This window comes from Somniosus microcephalus, chromosome 12, assembly GCF_052327205.1.
Source record: "Somniosus microcephalus isolate GS21.2 chromosome 12, FLI_Smic_1.0, whole genome shotgun sequence".
NCBI lineage: Eukaryota > Metazoa > Chordata > Chondrichthyes > Squaliformes > Somniosidae > Somniosus > Somniosus microcephalus.
In genome coordinates, this window is record NC_140998.1 from 184,325,107 (window position 1) to 184,350,109 (window position 25,003).

Below are 25,003 nucleotides of genomic sequence, written 5' to 3' on the forward strand. Positions count from 1 at the left end.
TGCTGTTGCACAAATTCCCAGACGGGTTGGAGAGGCCAGTAGCCTTTGCGTCTCGGTCACTAACCTCAGCCAAGTGCAACTACGCCCAGATTGACAGGGAGGCCCTCAGCCTAGTATGGGGAGTAAAAAAATTCAACCACTATCTGCATGGGCAGAAGTTCACCTTGCTGACTGACCACCAACCACTTGTCTCCATCTTTAATCCTAAGAAGGGCGTTCCAGTGATGACTGCACAGCGGTTACAAAGATGGTCCCTGTTTCTAGGGGCGAATCAGTATGAAATAGAATATAAAGGCACGAAACAGCATGGGAACGCTGATGGGCTGTCGCGCCTGCCACTGCCTACTGTGGAGGAAGCACCAGCAGTGGACCCTATCGAGATATTTTATTCGTCAATAATTGAACGATTGCCCGTAACAAACGCGGATATAGAGAAGGAGACCCGCAATGATCCAACGCTGTCGCGGGTATATGAATTGACGGTGAGGGGATGGCCAACACATGGTGACTCACTGTTGCCAGCATTCTCATCCAGAAGAGAACAGCTGTCAGTATGCCAGGGGACAGTGATGTGTGGATCCAGAGTGGTGATTCCACCCAAGTTAAGGGAGAGAGTGCTAAATGAGCTACATGAAGGTCATCTGGGGGAGTGAAAATGAAAAGCCTTGCTAGGGCTTATGTGTGGTGGCCGGGAATCGATCAACAAATCGAAGACCTAACTAAGAGCTGCTTAGGATGCCAGAAGGTCCAAAATGCACCACCACATGCCCCTCTACACCCATGGGAGTGGCCCTCCTCTCCATGGCAATGGGTGCATATTGATTTCGCTGGTCCATTCATGGACTCAATGCTCATTCAACGTGGCCTGAGGTGATAAAAATGTCTTCAACCACTACAGAGAAAACGATTGCAGTCCTACGGACCATATTTGCCAGAAACGGTTTGCCAGAGCAGATTTGCTCTGATAATGGACCACAGTTTGTGTCCGACAAGTTCCAAAAATTTATGAAAAGGAATGGGGTAAGGCATTACACATCCGCCCCGTATCATCCAGCCACAAATGGATTGGCTGAGAGGTTCGTACAAACCTTTAAGAAGGCGATAAAGGCCATGTGCGACGATGAAATTCCACTACAGCATAAGATGGACAATTTCTTATTAGCCTACCGAAACGCGACACATGCAGTTACCAACCAGACCCCGGCCATGATGTTCTTTAACCGAAGATTGAGATCTCATCTGGACTTGCTCAGACCAAATGTGCGAAGAAATGTTGAGGACAAACAATTCCGGCACATCAATGAGAAGCCGACAAGGAGCTTCAATGGAGGGCAACCAGTCTTGGCCCGTGACTATCGAACAGAGAAATGGCAACCCGGAACGATATGTACAAGGCAGGGGCCATTAATGTACACAGTGGATGTCGGGGAGAACATTGTGAGATGACACGTCGATCAGATCTTAGCATCACAGGAACGCGTCAACCCCATGTCTCGAGTACCTGGGGATGAACCCGACATACCGGTAGCATCTACTTCAGACCCAGTAGCAGTGGAACCCGATGAACTACCCAATGAAAAGGGGTCAGAATCGCCTCTGCACCAAGAACAAGAACCTCCGGAAAGGCGCTATCCCGAAAGGGTCAGGAAGCCGCCCCAAAGACTGAATCTATAAATGGACTTTTGTTGTTTAATGTACATGTTGAAATGTTAATTGTTATTTGAATATTACGGGTATTACTAATCTAAAAGGGGAGGAATTGTAGTGTATGTGCCTTTAAGTCAGAACTACTTTTACAGCTCCTGTATACTGTAGTACCAGCTGTGACCACACCGGTATATAAGCTTTGCGCATGCCTCTGTACACCCAGTCTAGAGACTACCCTCCTCCAGTAAAGACCTGTTTATTGTTAATGTACAGCATCCGTGTGATTATTTAATAATAGCATATCCACTGAACCACGGATCCAACAGACAGGAACGGTTCGCATTCGGGTTCGGGTTCGGCTGTGGGGTCAGGCCCAGTTTGGGGATGAGCATATTTCGGGAATGGTTTGGGAAAGGTATGGTTCGGGACAGATATGGTTCGGGACGAGTTCGAGTTCGGTACTGTTTGTGATGGGTACTGTTCATGACGGGTTTAGTTTGGGCCGGGTACTGTTAGGGATGGGTACGGTTATGGATGGGTACGATTTGGGATGGGAACCGTTTGGGATGGGTTCAGTTCAGGATTGGTATGTTTAGGGACGGGTTCAGCTTGAGACGGGTTTAGTTTGGGACGGGTACGGTTCAGGACGGGTAAGGCATCGGGACGGTATTGGTTCGGAACAGCTACGGTTCAGGTTTTTGGTTCGGGACAGTTCGGGATGGGTTCGGTTTGGGTCGGGTTTGGTTCAGGACAGGTTCGGGACGGGTTCTGTTCGGGATAATTTCTGTTCGGGATGGGTATGGTTCGGGTCGGGTATGGTCTGGGACGGGTTCTGTTCGGGACGGGTTCTGTTCAGGACGGGTACGGTTCAGGTAAGGTTCGGCTCGGGACGGGTTCTGTTCAGGATGGGTTCTGTTCAGGACAGGTTGGTTCGGGACAGGTTCTGTTCGCGATGGGCATGGTTCGGGTCGGGTATGGTTCGGGACGGGTTCTGTTCGGGACGGGTTCGGTTCGGGACGGGTTCAGCTCGGGATGGGTTCTGTTCAGGACGGGTTCTGTTCAGGACGGGTTGATTCAGGACAGGTTCTGTTCACGATGAGTACGGTTCGGGTCGGGTATGGTTTGGGACGGGTTCTGTTCGGGACGGGTTCAGTTCGGGACGGGTTCAGTTCGGGACAGGTTCGGTTCGGGACAGGTATGGTTGGGGTCGGGTTCGGATCAGGACGGGTTGGTTCGGGACGGGTTCTGTTCGGGACGGGTTCTGTTTGGGACGGGTTCGGTTCGGGACGGGTTCAGTTCGGGACGGGTTCGGTTCGGGACGGGTTCTGTTCGGGATGGTTCTGTTCAGGACGGGTTCTGTTCGGGACGGGTTCTGTTAGGGACGGGTTCTGTTCGGGATGAGTTCTGTTCAGGACGGGTTCTGTTCAGGACGGGTTCTGTTCGGGATGGGTTCTGTTCGGGACGGGTTCTGTTCGGGACAGGTTCTGTTCAGGACGGGTAAGGTTCGGGATGGGTAAGATTCGGGACGGGTTCTGATCGGGACGGGTATGGTACGGGATGGGTTCTGTTCGGGACGGGTTCTGTTCAGTACGGGTTCGGTTCGGGACGGGTTCGGTTCGTGACGAGTTCTGTTCAGGGCAGGTACAGTTCGGGACGGGTTCAGTTCGGGACAGGTTCAGTTCAGGACGGGTTTTGTTCGGGACGGGTTTTGTTCGGGACGGGTTTTGTACGGGACGGGTTCGGTTCGGGATGGGTTTGGTTCGGGACAGGTACAGTTCGGGACGGGTTTTGTTCAGGACGGGTTTTGTTCGGGACGGGTTCGGTTCGGGACGGGTTCGGTTCGGGACGGGTACAGTTCGGGACGGGGTTTTGTTCGGGATGGGTTCGGTTCAGGACGGGTTCAGTTCAGGACGGGTACAGTTTGGGACGGGTTCAGTTCGGGACGGGTTCTGTTCGGGACGGGTACGGTTTGGGTCGGGTTTTGTTCGGGACGGGTATGATTTGGGATGGGTACAGTCCAAGTTACGATGTGTCTTTTTCGTATCTTTCCCTTAATGGCCATCAGCTTCATCACGAAGTTCCGGGACTTTGTTCAGATACGTCCAGATGCTGGTGAGGACAGAAATTCCCCGAGCTCCTCTGGTGTGTACGAGACTCTGAGCTGGTGCTTTGGGTGGATGGGTTCAGGCTGATCGCAGACGATTACCTGATGTCTATCCTGAACACCGGGAAAGGTAAGCACAGAGAGAATCCAGAGAAATGTAGGTACAGTTTTAAAGAGTGTGCAGGGTCAGAGGGACCTGGGAGTTAATGAACATAGGTCCCTGAAGGTGGCAGGACATATTGAGAGAGTGGTTAGCAAAGCATATGGGATCTTGGGCTTCATAAATAGAGGTAGTGAGTACAAAAGTAGAGAAGTTATGCTGAACCTTTATAAAGCGCTGGTTAGGCCACAACTGGAGTATTGTGTCCAGTCCTGGTCACCACACTTTAGGAAGGATGTGAAGGCCCTTGAGAGGGTGCAGAGGGGATTTACCAGAATGGTTCCGGGGATGGGGGATCTTAGCTACAAGGACAGCTTGGAGAAGCTGGATTTCTTTTCATTAGAACAAAGGAGGTTGAGGGGTGATTTGATAGAGGTGAACAAGATTATGACGGGTTTGGATAGGTTAGATGGGGAAAGGCTGTTTCCACTAGTTGATGGTACAAGGACTAGGGGACACAGATTTAAGGTTTTTGGCAAGAGATACAGGGGGATGTGAGGAAAAACTTTTTTACGCAGCGAGTGGTGAGGACCTGGAACTCGCTGCCGACGGAAGTGGTGGAAGCGGAGACACTCAATGTTTTCAAGGGAAGACTGGATAGGCACTGGAGGGAAATAAACTTGCAGGGCTACGGGGATAGAGCGGGGGAATGGGACTGACTGGACTACTCTACAGAGAGCCGGAACGGACTTGATGGGCCGAATGGCCCCCTTCTGCGCCATTATGACTCTATGACTAGGTGCAAGCAACCTAACTAACAAACTCGCAATTAGAAGCCACCTTTCACAACCTTCGGGACGTCCCAAAGCACGTCACAGCCAATGAAGTGCTTCTTGAAGTGTGGTCACTGGGGCAGTGTAAGTAACGTGGCAGCCAATTTGCGCACAGCAAGAGTCCACAATGAGCAATATGATAAATAAACAGTTAATCGATTCTACAGTGATGTTGGTTGAGGGATTAATATTGGCCCAGGACACTGGAGAGAACTCCAGACTGCTCTTCTTCAAAATAGACCCACCTACAAGGCACAAGTCAGGAGTGTGATGGAATACTCTCCACTTGCCTGGATGAGTGCAGCTCCAACAACACTCAAGAAGCTCGACACCATCCAGGACAAAGCAGCCCGCTTGATTGGCACCACCTTAACATTCACTCCCTCCACCACCGGTGCACCGTGGCTGCAGTGTGTACCATCTACAAGATGCACTGCAGCAACTCGCCAAGGCTTCTTCAGCAGCACTTCCCATATATATCGCCAATTCTTCATCGTCGCTGGGTCAAAATCCTGGAACTGCCTCCCGAACAGCAATGTGGGAGTACCTTCACCACACGGACTGCAGCGGTTCAAGAAGGCGGCTCACCACCACTTTCTCGAGGACAATCCGGGATGTGCAATAAATGCTGGCATTGCCAGCGATGCCCAAATCCCATCAACGAAAAAAGAAATGAAATCTTTTACACTCACCTGAGAATGAAGAAGGGGCCTGGGGTTTAACCTCGCAACCAAAAGACGACACCTCCAACAGTGCAGAGCTCCCACAGTACAGCCCCTCCGACAGTGCGGTGCTCCCTCAGTACAGCACCTCTTACAGTGCAGCACACCCTCAGTACTGCCCCTCCGACAGTGCAGCACACCCTCAGTACTGGACCTCCGACTGTGCAGCACTCCCTTAGTACTGCCTCTCCGACAGTGCAGCACTCCCTCAGTACTGCCCCTCAGAAAGTGCGGTGCTCCCTCAGTACAGTACTGCCCCTCTGACAGTGCGGCGCTCCCTCAGTACTGCCCCTCTGACAGTGCAGCACTCTCTCAGTACTGCCCCTCCGACAGTGCGGCGCTCCATCAGTACTGCTCCTCTGACAGTGCAGCACACCCTCAGTACAGCTCCTCTGACAGTGCGGCGCTCCCTCAGTATTGCCCCTCCAACAATGCAGCGCTCCCGCACTATTGCCCCTCCGACAGTGCGGCGCTCCCTCACTACTGCCCCTTTGACAGTGCAGCGTTCCCTCTGTACTGCTCCGCTGACAGTGCGGCACTCCCTCAGTATTGCCCCTCCGACAGTGCAGCGCTCCCTCTGTACTGCTCGTCCGACAGTGCGGCGCTCCCTCAGTACTGACCCTCCAACAGTGCAGCGCTCCCTCAGTACTGCCCCTCCGACGGTGCGGCGCTCCCTCAGTACTGCCCCTCCAAAAGTGCGGCGCTCCCTCAGTACTGCCCCTCCAACAGTGCGGCGCTCCCTCAGTACTGCCTCTCGGACAGTGCGGCGCTCACTCAGCACTGCCCCTCCGACACTGTGCGGCGCTCCATCAGCACTGCCCCTCTGACAGTGCAGCGCTCCCTCTGTACTGCTCCTCTGACAGTGCGGCGCTCGCTCAGTACTGCACCTCCGACAGTGCAGTGCTCCCTGGGTAGTGCCCCTCCGACAGTGCAGCGCTCCCTCAGTACTGCCCCTCCGACAGTGCAGCGCTCCCTCTGTACTGCTCCTCCGAAAGTGCAGCGCTCCATCAGTACTGCCCATTTGACAGTGCGGCGCTCCCTCAGTACTGCTCCTCTGATAGTGAGGCACTCCCTCAGTACTGCTCCTCTAACAGTGCAGCGCTCCATCAGTAATGCCCCTCTGACAATGCGGTGCTCCCTCAGTACTGCCCCTCCAACAGTGCAGTGCTCCCACAGTACTGCCCCTCCGTCAGTGCAGAGTTCCAACAGTCCCGCCTCTCCGACAGTGCAGCACTCCCTCAGTACTGCCCCTCCGACAGTGCGGTGCTCCCTCAGTACTGCCCCTCCGACAGTGCGGCGCTTCCTCAGCACAGCCCCCCTTACAGTGCAGCGCTCCCTCAGTACTTCCCCTCCGACGGTGCAGCACTCCCTCAGTACTGCCCCTCCGACAGTGTGGTGCTCCCTCAGTACTGCCCCTCTGACAGTGCAGCACACCCTCAGTACGGCTCCTCTGACAGTGCAGTGCTCCCTCAGTACTGCCCCTCCAACAGTGTGGCGCTCCCTCAGTACTGCCCCTCCGATAGTGCAACGCTCCCTCAGTACTGCCCCAGCGACAGTGCAGCGCCCCCTCAGCACTGCCCCTCCGACAGTGCTGCGCTCCCTCAGTACTGCCCATCAGTGCAGCACTCCCTCGGTGCAACCCCTCCGACAATGCTGCGCTACCTCAGTACTGCCCCTCCGACAGTGTGGCGCTCCCTCAGTACGGCCCTTCTGACAGTGCAGTGCTCCCTAAGTAATGCCCCTCTGACAGTGCAGCGCTCCCTCAGTACTGCCTCACCGACAGTGTGGCGCTCCCACACTACTGCCCCTTTGACAGAGCAGCACTCCCTCTGTACTGCTCCTCTGACAGTGCGGCACTCCCTCAGTACTGCCCCTCCGTCGGTGCAGTGTTCCAACAGTACCGCCTCTCCGACAGTGCAGCACTCCCTCGGTACTGCCCCTCCGACAGTGCGGTGCTCCATCAATACCACCCCTCCGACAGTGCAGTGTTCCAACAGTACCGCCTCTCCGACAGTGCAGCACTCCCTCAGTACTGCCCCTCCGATAGTGCGGCGCTCCCTCAGTACTACCCCTCCGACAGTGCAGCGCTTCCTCAGTACAGCCCCTGTTACAGTGCAGCGCTCCCTCAGTACTGCCCCTCCGACAGTGCAGCGCTCCCTCAGTACTGCCGCACCGACAGTGCGGCGACCCCTCTGTACTGCCACTCCGACAGTGCGGCGCTCCCACACTACTGCCCCTTCGACAGTGCAGCACACCCTCTGTACAGCTCCTTTGAGAGTGCGGCACTCCCTCAGCACTGCCCCTCCGACAGTGCAGCGCTCCCTCTGTACTGCTCCTGCGACAGTGCGGCACGACCTCAGTACTGCCCCTCCAAAAGTGCGGCGCTCTCTCAGTACTGCCCCTCCGACAGTGCTGCGCTCCCTCAGTACTGCCCCTCGATCAGTGCAGCACTCCCTCAGAACTGCCTCTCCAACAGTGCAGCGCTCCCTCAGTACTGCCCCTCCGACAGTGCAGCACTCCCTCGGTACTGCCCCTCGATCAGTGCAGCACTCCCTCAGTTCTGTCCCTCCGACAGTGCGGCGCTCCCTCAGTACTGCCCCTCACACAGTGAGGCGCTCCCTCAGTACAGCCCCTCTTTCAGTGCAGCACTCCCTCAGTACTGCCCCTCCGACGGTGCAGCGGTCCCTTAGTACTGCCCCTCCGACAGTGCAGCACTCCTTCAGTACTGGTCCTCCGACAGTGCGGCGCTCCCTCAGTACTGCCCCTCTGACAGTGCGGCACACCCTCAGTACAGCCCCTCCATCAGTGTAGCACTCCCTCAGTACTGCCCCTCCGACAGTGCGGCACTCCCTCAGTACTGTCCCTCCGACAGTGCGGTGCTCCCTCAGTACTGCCGCTCTGACAGTGTGGCGCTTCCTCAGTACAGCCCCTCTTACAGAGCAGCACTCCCTCAGTACTGCCCCTCCGACAGTGCAGCGCTCCCTCAGTACTGACCCTCCGACAGTGCAGCACTGCCTCAGTACTGCCCCTCCGACAGAGCGGCGCTCCCTCAGTACTGCCCCTCCGACGGTGAAGCGCTCCCTCAGTACTGCCCCTCCGACAGTGCAGCACTCCCTCAGTACTGCCCCTCCGACAGTGCAGCACTCCCTCAGTACAGCCCCTCCGACAGTGCGGCGCTCCCTCAGTACTGCCCCTCCGACAGTGCAGCACTCCCTCAGTACAGCCCCTCCGACAGTGCGGCGCTCCCTCAGTACTGCCCCTCCGATGGTGCAGCGCTCCCTCAGTACTGCCCCTCCGACAGTGCGGCGCTTCCTCAGTACTGCCCCTCTGACAGTGCAGCGCTCATTCTGTACTGCTCCTCCGACAGTGCAGCGCTCCATCAGTACTGCCGCTCCGACAGTGCAGCGCTCCCACAGTACTGCCCCTCCGTCAGTGCAGTGTTCCAACAGTCCCGCCTCTCCGACAGTGCAACACTCCCTCAGCACTGCCCCTCCGACACTGCGGCGCACCCTCAGTTTTGCCCCTCCGACAGTGCGGCGCATCCTCAGCACAGCCCCTCTTACAGTGCAGCGCTCCTCTCGGTACTGCCCCTCCGACGATGCAGCGCTCCCTCAGTTCTGCCCCTCCGACAGTGTGGAGCTCCCTCAGTACTGCCCCTCTGACCGTGCAGCACACCCTCAGTACGGCTCCTCTGACAGTGCGGCGCACTCTCAGTAAGGCCCCTCCAACAGTGCAGCGCTCCCTCAGTACTGCCTCACCGACAGTGCGGCGCTCCCACACTGCTGCCCATTTGACAGTGCAGCACTCCCTCTGTACTGCTCCTCTGACAGTTCGGCACTCCCTCAGTACTGTCCCTCCGTCAGTGCAGTGTTCCAACAGTACCGCCTCTCCGACAGTGCAGCACTCCCGCGGTACAACCTCTCCGACAATGCTGCGCTCCCTCAGTACTGCCCCTCCGACAGTGCGTTGCTCCCTCAGTATTGCCCCTCTGACAGTGTGGCGCTCCCTCAGTACTGCCCCTCTGACAGTGCAGTGTTCCCTAAGTAATGCCCCTCTGACAGTGCAGCGATCCCTCAGTACTGCCCCTCCGACAGTGCGGCGCTTCCTCAGTACAGCCCGTCTTACAGTGCAGCGCTTCCTCAGTACTGCCCCTCCGACGGTGCAGCGCTCCCTCAGTACAGCCCCTCCAACAGTGCAGCACTCCATCAGTACTGCCCCTCCAACAGTGCGGCGCTCCCGCAGTACTGCCCCTCCGACAGTGCAGCGCACCCTCAGTACTGCCCCTCCAACAGTGCAGCACTCACTCAGTACAGCCCCTCCGACAATGCTGCGCTCCCTCAGTACTTCCCCTCCGACAGTGCGGTGCTCCCTCAGTATTGCCCCTCTGATTTTGTGGCGCTCCCTCAGTACTGCTCCTCTGACAGTGCAGTGCTCCCTCAGTAAAGCCCCTCTGACAATGCGGTGCTCCCTCAGTACTGCCCCTCCAACAGTGCAGCGCTCCCACAGTACTGCCCCTCCGTCAGTGCAGAGTTCCAACAGTCCCGCCTCTCCGACAGTGCAGCACTCCCTCAGTACTGCCCCTCCGACAGTGCGGTGCTCCCTCAGTACTGCCCCTCCGACAGTGCGGCGCTTCCTCAGCACAGCCCCCCTTACAGTGCAGCGCTCCCTCAGTACTGCCCCTCCGACGGTGCAGCGCTCCCTCAGTACTGCCCCTCCGACAGTGTGGTGCTCCCTCAGTATTGCCCCTCTGACAGTGCAGCACACCCTCAGAACGGCTCCTCTGACAGTGCGGCGCACCCTCAGTACTGCCCCTCCAACAGTGCAGCGCTCCCTCAGTACTGCCCCTCCAACAGTGTGGCGCTCCCTCAGTACTGCCCCTCCGATAGTGCAGCGCTCCCTCAGCACTGCCCCACCGACAGTGCAGCGCCCCCTCAGTACTGCCCCTCTGACAGTGCTGCGCTCCCTCAGTACTGCCCATCAGACAGTGCAGCACTCCCTCGGTACAGCCCCTCTGACAATGCTGCGCTCCCTCAGTACTGCCCCTCCGACAGTGTGGCGCTCCCTCAGTACTGCCCTTCTGACAGTGCAGTGCTCCCTAAGTAATGCCCCTCTGACAGTGCAGCGCTCCCTCAGTACTGCCTCACCGACAGTGCGGCGCTCCCACACTACTGCCCCTTCGACAGTGCAGCACTCCCTCTGTACTGCTCCTCTGACAGTGCGGCACTCCCTCAGTACTGCCCCTCCGTCAGTGCAGTGTTCCAACAGTACCGCCTCTCCGACAGTGCAGCACTCCCTCGGTACTGCCCCTCCGACAGTGCGGTGCTCCATCAATACCACCCCTCCGACAGTGCAGTGTTCCAACAGTACCGCCTCTCCGACAGTGCAGCTCTCCCTCAGTACTGCCCCTCCGATAGTGCGGCACTCCCTCAGTACTAACCCTCCGACAGTGCAGCGCTTCCTCAGTACAGCCCCTGTTACAGTGCAGCGCGCCCTCAGTACTGCCCCTCCAACAGTGCAGCGCTCCCTCAGTACTGCACCTCCAGCAGTGCGGCGCTCCCTCAGTACTGCCCCTCCGACAGTGCAGCGCTCCCTCAGTACTGCCCCACCGACAGTGCGGCGACCCCTCTGTACTGCCCCTCCGACAGTGCTGCGCTCCCTCAGTACTGCCCCTCTGACAGTACTGTGCTCCCTCAATACTGCCCCTCTGACAGTGTTGCGCTCCCTCAGTAATGCCCCTCTGACAGTGCAGCACACCCTCAGTACGGCTCCTCTGACAGTGCGGCGCACCCTCAGTACTGCCCCTCCAACAGTGTGGCGCTCCTTCAGTACTGCCCATCAGTGCAGCACTCCCTCGGTACAGCCCCTCCGACAATGCTGCGCTACCTCAGTACAGCCCCTCCGACAGTGTGGCGCTCCCTCAGTACGGCCCTTCTGACAGTGCAGTGCTCCCTAAGTAATGCCCCTCTGACAGTGCAGCGCTCCCTCAGTACTGCCTCACCGACAGTGCGGCGCTCCCACACTACTGCCCCTTCGACAGTGCAGCACTCCCTCAGTACTGCCCCTCCGTCGGTGCAGTGTTCCAACAGTACCGCCTCTCCGACAGTGCAGCACTCCCTCGGTACTGCCCCTCCGATAGTGCGGCGCTCCCTCAGTACTACCCCTCCGACAGTGCAGCGCTTCCTCAGTACAGCCCCTGTTACAGTGCAGCGCTCCCTCAGTACTGCCCCTCCAACAGTGCAGCGCTCCCTCAGTACTGCACATCCAGCAGTGCGGCGTTCCCTCAGTACTGCCCCTCCGACAGTGCAGCGCTCCCTCAGTACTGCCGCACCGACAGTGCTGCGCTCCCTCAGTACTGCCCCTCTGACAGTGCAGCGCTCCCTAAATAATGCCCCTCTGACAGTGCAGCGCTCCCTCAGTACTGCCCCACCGACAGTGCGGCGCTCCCACACTACTGCCCCTTCGACAGTGCAGCACACCCTCTGTACAGCTCCTTTGAGAGTGCGGCACTCCCTCAGCACTGCCCCTCCGACAGTGCAGCACTCCCTCGGTACTGCCCCTCCGACAGTGCGGTGCTCCTTCAATACCACCCCTCCGACAGTGCAGTTTTCCAACAGTACCGCCTCTCCGACAGTGCAGCACTCCCTCAGTACTGCCCCTCCGATAGTGCGGCGCTCCCTCAGTACTAACCCTCCGACAGTGCAGCGCTTCCTCAGTACAGCCCCTGTTACAGTGCAGCGCTCCCTCAGTACTGCCCCTCCAACAGTGCAGCGCTCCCTCAGTACTGCACCTCCAGCAGTGCGGCACTCCCTCAGTACTGCCCTCCGAAAGTGCAGCGCTCCCTCAGTACTGCCCCACCGACAGTGCGGCGACCCCTCTGTACGGCCCCTCCGACAGTGCTGCGTTCCCTCAGTACTGCCCCTCTGACAGTACTGTGCTCCCTCAATACTGCCCCTCTGACAGTGTTGCGCTCCCTCAGTACTGCCCCTCTGACATTGCAGCGCTCCCTAAATAATGCCCCTATGACAGTGCAGCGCTCCCTCAGTACTGCCCCACCGACAGTGCGGCGCTCCCACACTACTGCCCCTTCGACAGTGCAGCACACCCTCTGTACAGCTCCTCTGAGAGTGCGGCACTCCCTCAGTACTGCCCCTCCGACAGTGCAGCGCTCCCTCTGTACTGCTCCTGCGACAGTGCGGCACGACCTCAGTACTGCCCCTCCAAAAGTGCGGCGCTCTCTCAGTACTGCCCCTCCGACTGTGCTGCGCTCCCTCAGTACTGCCCCTCGATCAGTGCAGCACTCCCTCAGAACTGCCTCACCAACAGTGCAGCGCTCCCTCAGTACTGCCCCTCCGACAGTGCAGCACTCCCTCGGTACTGCCCCTCCGACAGTGCAGCACTCCCTCAGTTCTGTCCCTCCGACAGTGCGGCGCTCCCTCAGTACTGCCCCTCACACAGTGAGGCGCTCCCTCAGTACAGCCCCTCTTTCAGTGCAGCACTCCCTCAGTACTGCCCCTCCGACGGTGCAGCTGTCCCTTAGTGCTGCCCCTCCGACAGTGCAGCACTCCTTCCGTCCTGGACCTCCGACAGTGCGGCGCTCCCTCAGCACTGCCCCTCTGACAGTGCGGCACAGCCTCAGTACAGCCCCTCCATCAGTGTAGCACTCCCTCAGTACTGCCCCTCCAACAGTGCAGCACTCCCTCAGTACTGTCCCTCCGACAGTGCGGTGCTCCCTCAGTACTGCCGCTCCGACAGTGTGGCGCTTCCTCAGTACAGCCCCTCTTACAGTGCAGCGCTCCCTCAGTACTGCCCCTCCCACAGTGCAGCGCTCCCTCAGTACTGACCCTCCGACAGTGCAGCACTGCCTCAGTACTGCCCCTCCGACAGTGCAGCACTCCCTCAGTACTGCCCCTCCGACAGTGTGGCGCTCCCTCAGTACTGCCCCTCCGATGGTGAAGCGCTCCCTCAGTACTGCCCCTCCGACAGTGCAGCACTCCCTCAGTGCTGCCCCTCCGACAGTGCAGCACTCCCTCAGTACAGCCCCTCCGACAGTGCGGCGCTCCCTCAGCACAGCCCCTCTGACAGTGCAGCGCTCATTCTGTACTGCTCCTCCGACAGTGCAGCGCTCCATCAGTACTGCCGCTCCGACAGTGCAGCGCTCCCACAGTACTGCCCCTCCGTCAGTGCAGTGTTCCAACAGTCCCGCCTCTCCGACAGTGCAACACTCCCTCAGCACTGCCCCTCCGACAGTGCGGCGCACCCTTGGTTTTGCCCCTCCGACAGTGCGGCGCATCCTCAGCACAGCCCCTCTTGCAGTGCAGCGCTCCCTCGGTACTGCCCCTCCGACGATGCAGCGCTCCCTCAGTTCTGCCCCTCCGACAGTGTGGTGCTCCCTCAGTACTGCCCCTCTGACCGTGCAGCACACCCTCAGTACGGCTCCTCTGGCAGTGCCGCGCACTCTCAGTACTGCCCCTCCAACAGTGCAGCGCTCCCTCAGTACTGCCTCACCGACAGTGCGGCGCTCCCACACTGCTGCCCATTTGACAGTGCAGCAATCCCTCTGTACTGCTCCTCTGACGGTGCGGCACTCCCTCAGTACTGTCCCGCTGTCAGTGCAGTGTTCCAACAGTACCGCCTCTCCGACAGTGCAGCACTCCCTCGGTACAACCCCTCCGACAATGCTGCGCTCCCTCAGTACTGCCCCTCCGACAGTGCGTTGCTCCCTCAGTATTGCCCCTCTGACAGTGTGGCGCTCCCTCAGTACTGCCGCTCTGACAGTGCAGTGTTCCCTAAGCAATGCCCCTCTGACAGTGCGGCGCTCCCTCAGTCCTGCCCCTCCGACAGTGCGGCGCTTCCTCAGTACAGCCCCTCTTACAGTGCAGCGCTTCCTCAGTACTGACCCTCCGACGGTGCAGCGCTCCCTCAGTACAGCCCCTCCAACAGTGCAGCGCTCCATCAGTACGGCCCCTCCAACAGTGCGGCACTCCCTCAGTACTGCCCCTCCGACAGTGCTGCGATCCCTCAGTACTGCCCCTCTGACAGTACTGCGCTCCCTCAATTCTGCCCCTCTGACAGTGTTGCGCTTCCTCAGTACTGCCCCACCGACAGTGCAGCACTCACTCAGTACAGCCCCTCCGGCAATGCTGCGCTCCCTCAGTACTTCCCCTCCGACAGTGCGGTGCTCCCTCTGTATTGCCCCTCTGATTTTGTGGCGCTCCCTCAGTACTGCCCCTCTGACAGTGCAGCGCTCCCTAAGTAATGCCCCTCTGACAGTGCAGCGCTCCCTCAGCACTGCACCACCGACAGTGCAGCGCTCCCACACTACTGCCCCTTCGACAGTGCAGCACTCCCTCTGTACTGCACCTCTGACAGTGCGGCACTCCCTCAGTACTGCCCCTCCGTCAGTGCGGCGCTCCCTCTGTACTGCTCCTCCGACAGTGCAGCGCGCCCTCAATACTGCCCCTCCAACAGTGTTGCACTCTCTCAGTACTGCCCCTCCGACAGTGCTGCGCTCCCTCAGTACTGCCCATCCAACAGTGCAGCGCTCCCTCAGTACTGCCCCTCCGACAGTGTGGTGCTTCCTCAGTACAGCCACTCTTACAGTGCAGCGCTCCCTCAGTACTGCCCCTCCGACAGTGCAGCACTCCCTCAGTACAGCGCCTCCAACAGTGCAGCGCTCCATCAGTACTGCCCCTTCAACAGTGCGGCGCTTCCTCAGTACTGCCCCTCCGACAGTGCAGCGCTCCCTCAGTACTGCCCCACCGACAGTGCAGCGCTCCCTCAGTACTGACCCTCCGACAGTGCAGCACTACCTCAGTACTGCCCCTCCAACAGTGCGGCGCTCCCTCAGTACTGCCCCTCCGATGGTGAAGCGCTCCCTCAGTACTGCCCCTCCGACAGTGCAGCACTCCCTCAGTACTGCCCCTCCGACAGTGCAGCACTCCCTCAGTACAGCCCCTCCGACAGTGCGGCGCTCCCTCAGTACTCCCCCTCCGATGGTGCAGCGCTCCCTCAGTACTGCCCCTCCGACAGTGCGGCGCTTCCTCAGTACTGCCCCTCTGACAGTGCAGCGCTCATTCTGTACTGCTCCTCCGACAGTGCAGCGCTCCATCAGTACTGCCGCTCCGACAGTGCAGCGCTCCCACAGTACTGCCCCTCCGTCAGTGCAGTGTTCCAACAGTCCCGCCTCTCCGACAGTGCAACACTCCCTCAGCACTGCCCCTCCGACACTGCGGCGCACCCTCAGTTTTGTCCCTCCGACAGTGCGGCGCATCCTCAGCACAGCCCCTCTTACAGTGCAGCGCTCCTCTCGGTACTGCCCCTCCGACGATGCAGCGCTCCCTCAGTTCTGCCCCTCCGACAGTGTGGAGCTCCCTCAGTACTGCCCCTCTGACCGTGCAGCACACCCTCAGTACGGCTCCTCTGACAGTGCGGCGCACTCTCAGTACTGCCTCACCGACAGTGCGGCGCTCCCACACTGCTGCCCATTTGACAGTGCTGCACTCCCTCTGTACTGCTCCTCTGACAGTTCGGCACTCCCTCAGTACTGTCCCTCTGTCAGTGCAGTGTTCCAACAGTACCGCCTCTCCGACAGTGCAGCACTCCCTCGGTACAACCCCTCCGACAATGCTGCGCTCCCTCAGTACTGCCCCTCCGACAGTGCGTTGCTCCCTCAGTATTGCCCCTCTGACAGTGTGGCGCTCCCTCAGTACTGCCCCTCTGACAGTGCAGTGTTCCCTAAGTAATGCCCCTCTGACAGTGCAGCGATCCCTCAGTACTGCCCCTCTGACAGTGCGGCGCTTCCTCAGTACAGCCCGTCTTACAGTGCAGCGCTTCCTCAGTACTGCCCCTCCGACGGTGCAGCGCTCCTTCAGTACAGCCCCTCCAACAGTGCAGCACTCCATCAGTACTGCCCCTCCAACAGTGCGGCGCTCCCGCAGTACTGCCCCTCCGACAGTGCAGCGCACCCTCAGTACTGCCCCTCCAACAGTGCGGCACTCCCTCACTTCTGCCCCTCTGGCAGTGTTGCGCTTTCTCAGTACTGCCCCACCGACAGTGCAACACTCACTCAGTACAGCCCCTCTGACAATGCTGCGCTCCCTCAGTACTTCCCCTCCGACAGTGCGGTGCTCCCTCAGTATTGCCCCTCTGATTTTGTGGCGCTCCCTCAGTACTGCCCCTCCAACAGTGCAGCGCTCCCACAGTACTGCCCCTCCGTCAGTGCAGAGTTCCAACAGTCCCGCCTCTCCGACAGCGCAGCACTCCCTCAGTACTGCCCCTCCGACAGTGCGGCGCTTCCTCAGCACAGCCCCCCTTACAGTGCAGCGCTCCCTCAGTACTGCCCCTCCGACGGTGCAGCGCTCCCTCAGTACTGCCCCTCCGACAGTGTGGTGCTCCCTCAGTATTGCCCCTCTGACAGTGCAGCACACCCTCAGAACGGCTCCTCTGACAGTGCGGCGCACCCTCAGTACTGCCCCTCCAAAAGTGCAGCGCTCCCTCAGTACTGCCCCTCCAACAGTGTGGCGCTCCCTCAGTACTGCCCCTCCGATAGTGCAGCGCTCCCTCAGTACTGCCCCACCGACAGTGCAGCGCCCCCTCAGTACTGCCCCTCTGACAGTGCTGCGCTCCCTCAGTACTGCCCATCAGACAGTGCAGCACTCCCTCGGTACAGCCCCTCTGACAATGCTGCGCTCCCTCAGTACTGCCCCTCCGACAGTGTGGCGCTCCCTCAGTACTGCCCTTCTGACAGTGCAGTGCTCCCTAAGTAATGCCCCTCTGACAGTGCGGCGCTCCCTCAGTACTGCCTCACCGACAGTGCGGCGCTCCCACACTACTGCCCCTTCGACAGTGCAGCACTCCCTCTGTACTGCTCCTCTGACAGTGCGGCACTCCCTCAGTACTGCCCCTCCGTCAGTGCAGTGTTCCAACAGTACCGCCTCTCCGACAGTGCAGCACTCCCTCGGTACTGCCCCTCCGACAGTGCGGTGCTCCTTCAATACCACCCCTCCGACAGTGCAGTTTTCCAACAGTACCGCCTCTCCGACAGTGCAGCACTCCCTCAGTACTGCCCCTCCGATAGTGCGGCGCTCCCTCAGTACTAACCCTCCGACAGTGCAGCGCTTCCTCAGTACAGCCCCTGTTACAGTGCAGCGCTCCCTCAGTACTGCCCCTCCAACAGTGCAGCGCTCCCTCAGTACTGCACCTCCAGCAGTGCGGCACTCCCTCAGTACTGCCCTCCGAAAGTGCAGCGCTCCCTCAGTACTGCCCCACCGACAGTGCGGCGACCCCTCTGTACGGCCCCTCCGACAGTGCTGCGTTCCCTCAGTACTGCCCCTCTGACAGTACTGTGCTCCCTCAATACTGCCCCTCTGACAGTGTTGCGCTCCCTCAGTACTGCCCCTCTGACATTGCAGCGCTCCCTAAATAATGCCCCTATGACAGTGCAGCGCTCCCTCAGTACTGCCCCACCGACAGTGCGGCGCTCCCACACTACTGCCCCTTCGACAGTGCAGCACACCCTCTGTACAGCTCCTCTGAGAGTGCGGCACTCCCTCAGTACTGCCCCTCCGACAGTGCAGCGCTCCCTCTGTACTGCTCCTGCGACAGTGCGGCACGACCTCAGTACTGCCCCTCCAAAAGTGCGGCGCTCTCTCAGTACTGCCCCTCCGACTGTGCTGCGCTCCCTCAGTACTGCCCCTCGATCAGTGCAGCACTCCCTCAGAACTGCCTCACCAACAGTGCAGCGCTCCCTCAGTACTGCCCCTCCGACAGTGCAGCACTCCCTCGGTACTGCCCCTCCGACAGTGCAGCACTCCCTCAGTTCTGTCCCTCCGACAGTGCGGCGCTCCCTCAGTACTGCCCCTCACACAGTGAGGCGCTCCCTCAGTACAGCCCCTCTTTCAGTGCAGCACTCCCTCAGTACTGCCCCTCCGACGGTGCAGCTGTCCCTTAGTGCTGCCCCTCCGACAGTGCAGCACTCCTTCCGTCCTGGACCTCCGACAGTGCGGCGCTCCCTCAGCACTGCCCCTCTGACAGTGCGGCACAGCCTCAGTACAGCCCCTCCATCAGTGTAGCACTCCCTCAGTACTGCCCCTCCGACAGTGCAGCACTCCCTCAGTACTGTCCCTCCGACAGTGCGGTGCTCCCTCAGTACTGCCGCTCCGACAGTGTGGCGCTTCCTCAGTACAGCCCCTCTTACAGTGCAGCGCTCCCTCAGTACTGCCCCTCCCACAGTGCAGCGCTCCCTCAGTACTGACCCTCCGACAGTGCAGCACTGCCTCAGTACTGCCCCTCCGACAGTGCAGCACTCCCTCAGTACTGCCCCTCCGACAGTGTGGCGCTCCCTCAGTACTGCCCCTCCGATGGTGAAGCGCTCCCTCAGTACTGCCCCTCCGCCAGTGCAGCACTCCCTCAGTGCTGCCCCTCCGACAGTGCAGCACTCCCTCAGTACAGCCCCTCCGACAGTGCGGCGCTCCCTCAGCACAGCCCCTCTGACAGTGCAGCGCTCATTCTGTACTGCTCCTCCGACAGTGCAGCGCTCCATCAGTACTGCCGCTCCGACAGTGCAGCGCTCCCACAGTACTGCCCCTCCGTCAGTGCAGTGTTCCAACAGTCCCGCCTCTCCGACAGTGCAACACTCCCTCAGCACTGCCCCTCCGACAGTGCGGCGCACCCTTGGTTTTGCCCCTCCGACAGTGCGGCGCATCCTCAGCACAGCCCCTCTTGCAGTGCAGCGCTCCCTCGGTACTGCCCCTCCGACGATGCAGCGCTCCCTCAGTTCTGCCACTCCGACAGTGTGGTGCTCCCTCAGTACTGCCCCTCTGACCGTGCAGCACACCCTCAGTACGGCTCCTCTGGCAGTGCCGCGCACTCTCAGTACTGCCCCTCCAACAGTGCAGCGCTCCCTCAGTACTGCCTCACCGACAGTGCGGCGCTCCCACACTGCTGCCCATTTGACAGTGCAGCAATCCCTCTGTACTGCTCCTCTGACAGTGCGGCACTCCCTCAGTACTGTCCCGCTGTCAGTGCAGTGTTCCAACAGTACCGCCTCTCCGACAGTGCAGCACTCCCTCGGTACAACCCCTCCGACAATGCTGCGCTCCCTCAGTACTGCCCCTCCGACAGTGCGTTGCTCCCTCAGTATTGCCCCTCTGACAGTGTGGCGCTCCCTCAGTACTGCCGCTCTGACAGTGCAGTGTTCCCTAAGCAATGCCCCTCTGACAGTGCGGCGCTCCCTCAGTCCTGCCCCTCCGACAGTGCGGCGCTTCCTCAGTACAGCCCCTCTTACAGTGCAGCGCTTCCTCAGTACTGACCCTCCGACGGTGCAGCGCTCCCTCAGTACAGCCCCTCCAACAGTGCAGCGCTCCATCAGTACGGCCCCTCCAACAGTGCGGCACTCCCTCAGTACTGCCCCTCCGACAGTGCTGCGATCCCTCAGTACTGCCCCTCTGACAGTACTGCGCTCCCTCAATTCTGCCCCTCTGACAGTGTTGCGCTTCCTCAGTACTGCCCCACCGACAGTGCAGCACTCACTCAGTACAGCCCCTCCGGCAATGCTGCGCTCCCTCAGTACTTCCCCTCCGACAGTGCGGTGCTCCCTCTGTATTGCCCCTCTGATTTTGTGGCGCTCCCTCAGTACTGCCCCTCTGACAGTGCAGCGCTCCCTAAGTAATGCCCCTCTGACAGTGCAGCGCTCCCTCAGCACTGCACCACCGACAGTGCAGCGCTCCCACACTACTGCCCCTTCGACAGTGCAGCACTCCCTCTGTACTGCACCTCTGACAGTGCGGCACTCCCTCAGTACTGCCCCTCCGTCAGTGCGGCGCTCCCTCTGTACTGCTCCTCCGACAGTGCAGCGCGCCCTCAATACTGCCCCTCCAACAGTGTTGCACTCTCTCAGTACTGCCCCTCCGACAGTGCTGCGCTCCCTCAGTACTGCCCATCCAACAGTGCAGCGCTCCCTCAGTACTGCCCCTCCGACAGTGTGGTGCTTCCTCAGTACAGCCGCTCTTACAGTGCAGCGCTCCCTCAGTACTGCCCCTCCGACAGTGCAGCACTCCCTCAGTACAGCGCCTCCAACAGTGCAGCGCTCCATCAGTACTGCCCCTTCAACAGTGCGGCGCTTCCTCAGTACTGCCCCTCCGACAGTGCAGCGCTCCCTCAGTACTGCCCCACCGACAGTGCGGCACCCCCTCAGTACTGCCCCTCCGACAGTGCTGCGCTCCCTCAGTACTACCCCTCTGACAGTACTGCGCTCCCTCAATACTGCCCCTCTGACAGTGTTGCGCTTCCTCAGTACTGCCCAACCGACAGTGCAGCACTCCCTCTGTACAGTCCCTCCGACAATGCTGCGCTCCCTCAGTACTTCCCCTCCGACAGTGCGGTGCTCCCTCACTATTGCCCCTCTTACTTTGTGGCGCTCCCTCAGTACTGCCCCTCTGACAGTGCAGCGCTCCCTAAGTAATCCCCCTCTGACAGTGCAGCGCTCCCTCAATACTGCCCCACCGACAGTGCGGTGCTCCCACACTACTGCCCCTTCGACAGTGCAGCACTCCCTCTGTACTGCCCCTCTGACAGTGCAGCGCTCCCTCTGTACTGCTCCTCCGACAGTGCGGCACTCCCTCAGTACTGCACCTCCGACATTGCAGTGCTCCCTGGGTACTGCCCCTCTGACAGTGCAGCGCTCCCTCAGTACTGCCCCTCCGAAAGTGCAGCGCTGCCTCTGTACTGCTCCTCTGAAAGTGCAGCGCTCCATCAGTACTGTCCATTTGACAGTGCGGTGCTCCCTCAGTACTGCTCCTCTGATAGTGCGGCACTCCATCAATACTGCTCCTCTGACAGTGCAGTGCTCCCTCAGTACTGCCCCTCTGACAATGCGGTGCTCCCTCCGTACTGCCCCTCCAATAGTGCAGTGCTCCCACTGTACTGCACCTCCGTCAGTGCAGAGTTCCAACAGTCCCGCCTCTCCCACAGTGCAGCACTCCCTGAGTACTGCCCCTCCGACAGTGCGGTGCTTCCTCAGTACTGCCCCTCTGACAGTGCGGTGCTCCCTCAGTACTGCCCCTCTGACAGTGCGGCGCTTCCTCAGCACAGCCCCTCTTACAGTGCAGCGCTCCCTCAGTACTGCCCCTCCGACGGTGCAGCGCTCCCTCAGTACTGCCCCACCGACAGTGCGGCGCTCCCTCAGTACTGCCCTTCTGACAGTGCAGCACTCCCTTGGTACAGCCCCTCCGACAATGCTGCGCTCCCTCAGTACTGCCCCTCCGACAGTGTGGCGCTCCCTCAGTCCTGCCCCTCTGACAGTGCAGCACTCCCTCAGTAATGCCTCACCGACAGTGCGGCGCTCCCACACTACTGCCCCTTCGACAGTGCAGCTCTCCCTCTGTACTGCTCCTCTGACAGTGTGGCACTCCCTCAGTAATGCCCCTCCGTCAATGCAGTGTTCCAACACTACCGCCTCTCTGACAGTGCAGCACTCCCTCGGTACTGCCCCTCCGACAGTGCGGTGCTCCATCAGTACCACCTCTCCGACAGTGCAGTGTACCAACAGTACCGCCTCTCCGACAGTGCAGCACTCCCTCAGTACTGCCCCTCCGATAGTGCGGCGCTCCCTCAGTACTACTCCTCCGACAGTGCAGCGCTTCTTCAGTACAGCCCCTGTTACAGTGCAGCGCTTCCTCAGTACTGCCCCTCCGACGGTGCAGCGCTCCCTCAGTACTGCCCCTCCAACAGTGCAGCGCTCCCTCAGTACTGCCCCTCCAGCAGTGCGGCGCTCCCTCAGTACTGCTGCTCCGACAGTGCAGCGCTCCCTCAGTACTGCCCCACCGACAGTGCGGCGCCCCCCTGTACTGCCCCTCCGACAGTGCTGCGCTCCCTCAGTACTGCCCCTCTGACAGAACTGCGCTCCCTCAATACTGCCCCTCTGAGAGTGTTGCGCTCCCTCAGTACTGCCCCTCTGACAGTGCAGCGCTCCCTAAATAATGCCCCTCTGACAGTGCAGCGCTCCCTCAGTACTGACCCACCGACAGTGCGGCGCTCCCACACTACTGCCCCTTCGACAGTGCAGCACACCCTCTGTACAGCTCCTCTGAGAGTGCGGCACTCCCTCAGTACTGCCCCTCCGACAGTGCAGCGCTCCATCTGTACTGCTCCTCCGACAGTGCGGCACGACCTCAGTACTGCCCCTCCATAGTGCGGCGCTCTCTCAGTACTGCCCCTCCGACAGTGCTGCGCTCCCTCAGTACTGCCCCTCGATCAGTGCAGCGCTCCCTCAGTACTGCCCCTCCAACAGTGCAGCGCTCCCTCAGTGCTGGCCCTCCGACAGTGCAGCACTTCCTCGTTACTGCCCCTCCGACAATGCAGCACTCCCTCAGTTCTGTCCCTCCGACAGTGAGGCGCTCTCTCAGTACTGCCCCTCAGACAGAGAGGCGCTCCCTCAGTACAGCCCATCTTACAGTGCAGCACTCCCTCAGTACTGCCCCTCCGACGGTGCAGCGGTCACTTAGTACTGCCCCTCCGACAGTGCAGCACTCCTTCAGTACTGGACATCCGACAGTGCGGCGCTCCCTCAGTACTGCCGCTCCGACAGTGTGGTGACTCCTCAATACAGCCCCCCTTACAGTGCAGCGCTCCCTCAGTACTGCCCCTCCGACAGTGCAGCGCTCCCTCAGTACTGCCCCTCCGACAGTGCGGCGCTCCCTCAGTACTGCCCCTCCGTCAGTGCAGTGCTCCCTCTGTACTGCTCTTCCGACAGTGCGGCGCGCCCTCAATACTGCCCCTCCAACAGTGTTGCGCTCTTTCAGTACTGCCCCTCCGACAGTGCTGCGCTCCCTCAGTAATGCCCCTCCAACACTGCAGCGCTCCCTCAGTGCTGCCCCTCGGACAGTGTGGCGCTTCCTCAGTACAGCCCCTCTTACAGTGCAGCGCTCCCTCAGTACTGCCCCTCCGACAGTGCAGCACTCCCTCAGTAGAGCCCCTCCAACCGTGCAGCGCTCCATCAGTACTGCCCCTCCAACAGTGCGGCGCTCCCTCAGTACTGCCCCTCCGACAGTGCAGCGCTCCCTCAGTACTGCCCCACCGACAGTGCGGCACCCCCTCAGTACTGCCCCTCCGACAGTGCTGCGCTCCCTCAGTACTGCCCCTCCGACAGTGTTGCGCTTCCTCAGTACTGCCCCACCGACAGTGCAGCACTCCCTCTGTACAGCCCCTCCGACAATGCTGCGCTCCCTCAGTACTTCCCTTCCGACAGTGCGGTGCTTCCTCAGTATTGCCCCTCTGACTTTGTGGCGCTCCCTCAGTACTGCCCCTCCAACAGTGCAGCACTCCGTCAGTACTGCCCCTCCGACAGTGCAGCACTCCCTCGGTACTGCCCCTCCGACAGTGCGGTGCTCCCTCAGTACCATCCCTCTGACAGTGCTGCGCTCCCTCAGTACTGCCCCTCTGAATGTGTGGCGCTCCCTCAGTACTGCCCCTCCGACAGTGCGGCGCTTCCTCAGTACAGCCCCTCTTACAGTGCAGCGCTTCCTCAGTACTGCCCCTCCGACGGTGCAGCGCTCCCTCAGTACTGCCCGTCTGACAGTGTGGTGCTCCCTCAGTACTGCCCCTCCGACAGAACTGCGCTCCCTCAATACTGCCCCTCTGACAGTGTTGCGCTCCCTCAGTACTGCCCCACCGACAGTGCGGCGGTCCCTCTCTACTGGGCCTCTGACAGTGCAGCGCTCCCTCTGTACTGCCCCTCCGACAGTGCGGCGCTTCCTCAGTACTGCCCCTCTGACAGTGCAGCGCTCATTCTGTACTGCTCCTCCGACAGTGCAGCGCTCCATCAGTACTGCCACTCCGACAGTGCAGCGCTCCCACAGTACTGCCCCTCCGTCAGTGCAGTGTTCTAACAGTCCCGCCTCTCCGACAGTGCAACACTCCCTCAGCACTGCCCCTCCGACAGTGCGGCGCACCCTTGGTTTTGCCCCTCCGAAAGTGCGGCGCATCCTCAGCACAGCCCCCCTTACAGTGCAGCGCTCCCTCAGTACTGCCCCTCCGACGGTGCAGCGCTCCCTCAGTACTGCCCCTCCGACAGTGTGGTGCTCCCTCAGTATTGCCCCTCTGACAGTGCAGCACACCCTCAGAACGGCTCCTCTGACAGTGCGGCGCACCCTCAGTACTGCCCCTCCAAAAGTGCAGCGCTCCCTCAGTACTGCCCCTCCAACAGTGTGGCGCTCCCTCAGTACTGCCCCTCCGATAGTGCAGCGCTCCCTCAGTACTGCCCCACCGACAGTGCAGCACTCCCTCGGTACAGCCCCTCTGACAATGCTGCGCTCCCTCAGTACTGCCCCTCCGACAGTGTGGCGCTCCCTCAGTACTGCCCTTCTGACAGTGCAGTGCTCCCTAAGTAATGCCCCTCTGACAGTGCAGCGCTCCCTCAGTACTGCCTCACCGACAGTGCGGCGCTCCCACACTACTGCCCCTTCGACAGTGCAGCACTCCCTCTGTACTGCTCCTCTGACAGTGCGGCACTCCCTCAGTACTGCCCCTCCGTCAGTGCAGTGTTCCAACAGTACCGCCTCTCCGACAGTGCAGCACTCCCTCGGTACTGCCCCTCCGACAG

At 60.2% G+C, this 25,003-nt stretch overlaps 1 pseudogene; it reads left to right on the top strand.

Moving 5' to 3' along the window:
* The window catches only part of LOC147109757 (guanylate-binding protein 7-like), a 367,888-nt pseudogene that overhangs the window by 66,205 nt on the left and 276,680 nt on the right, over positions 1–25,003 (top strand).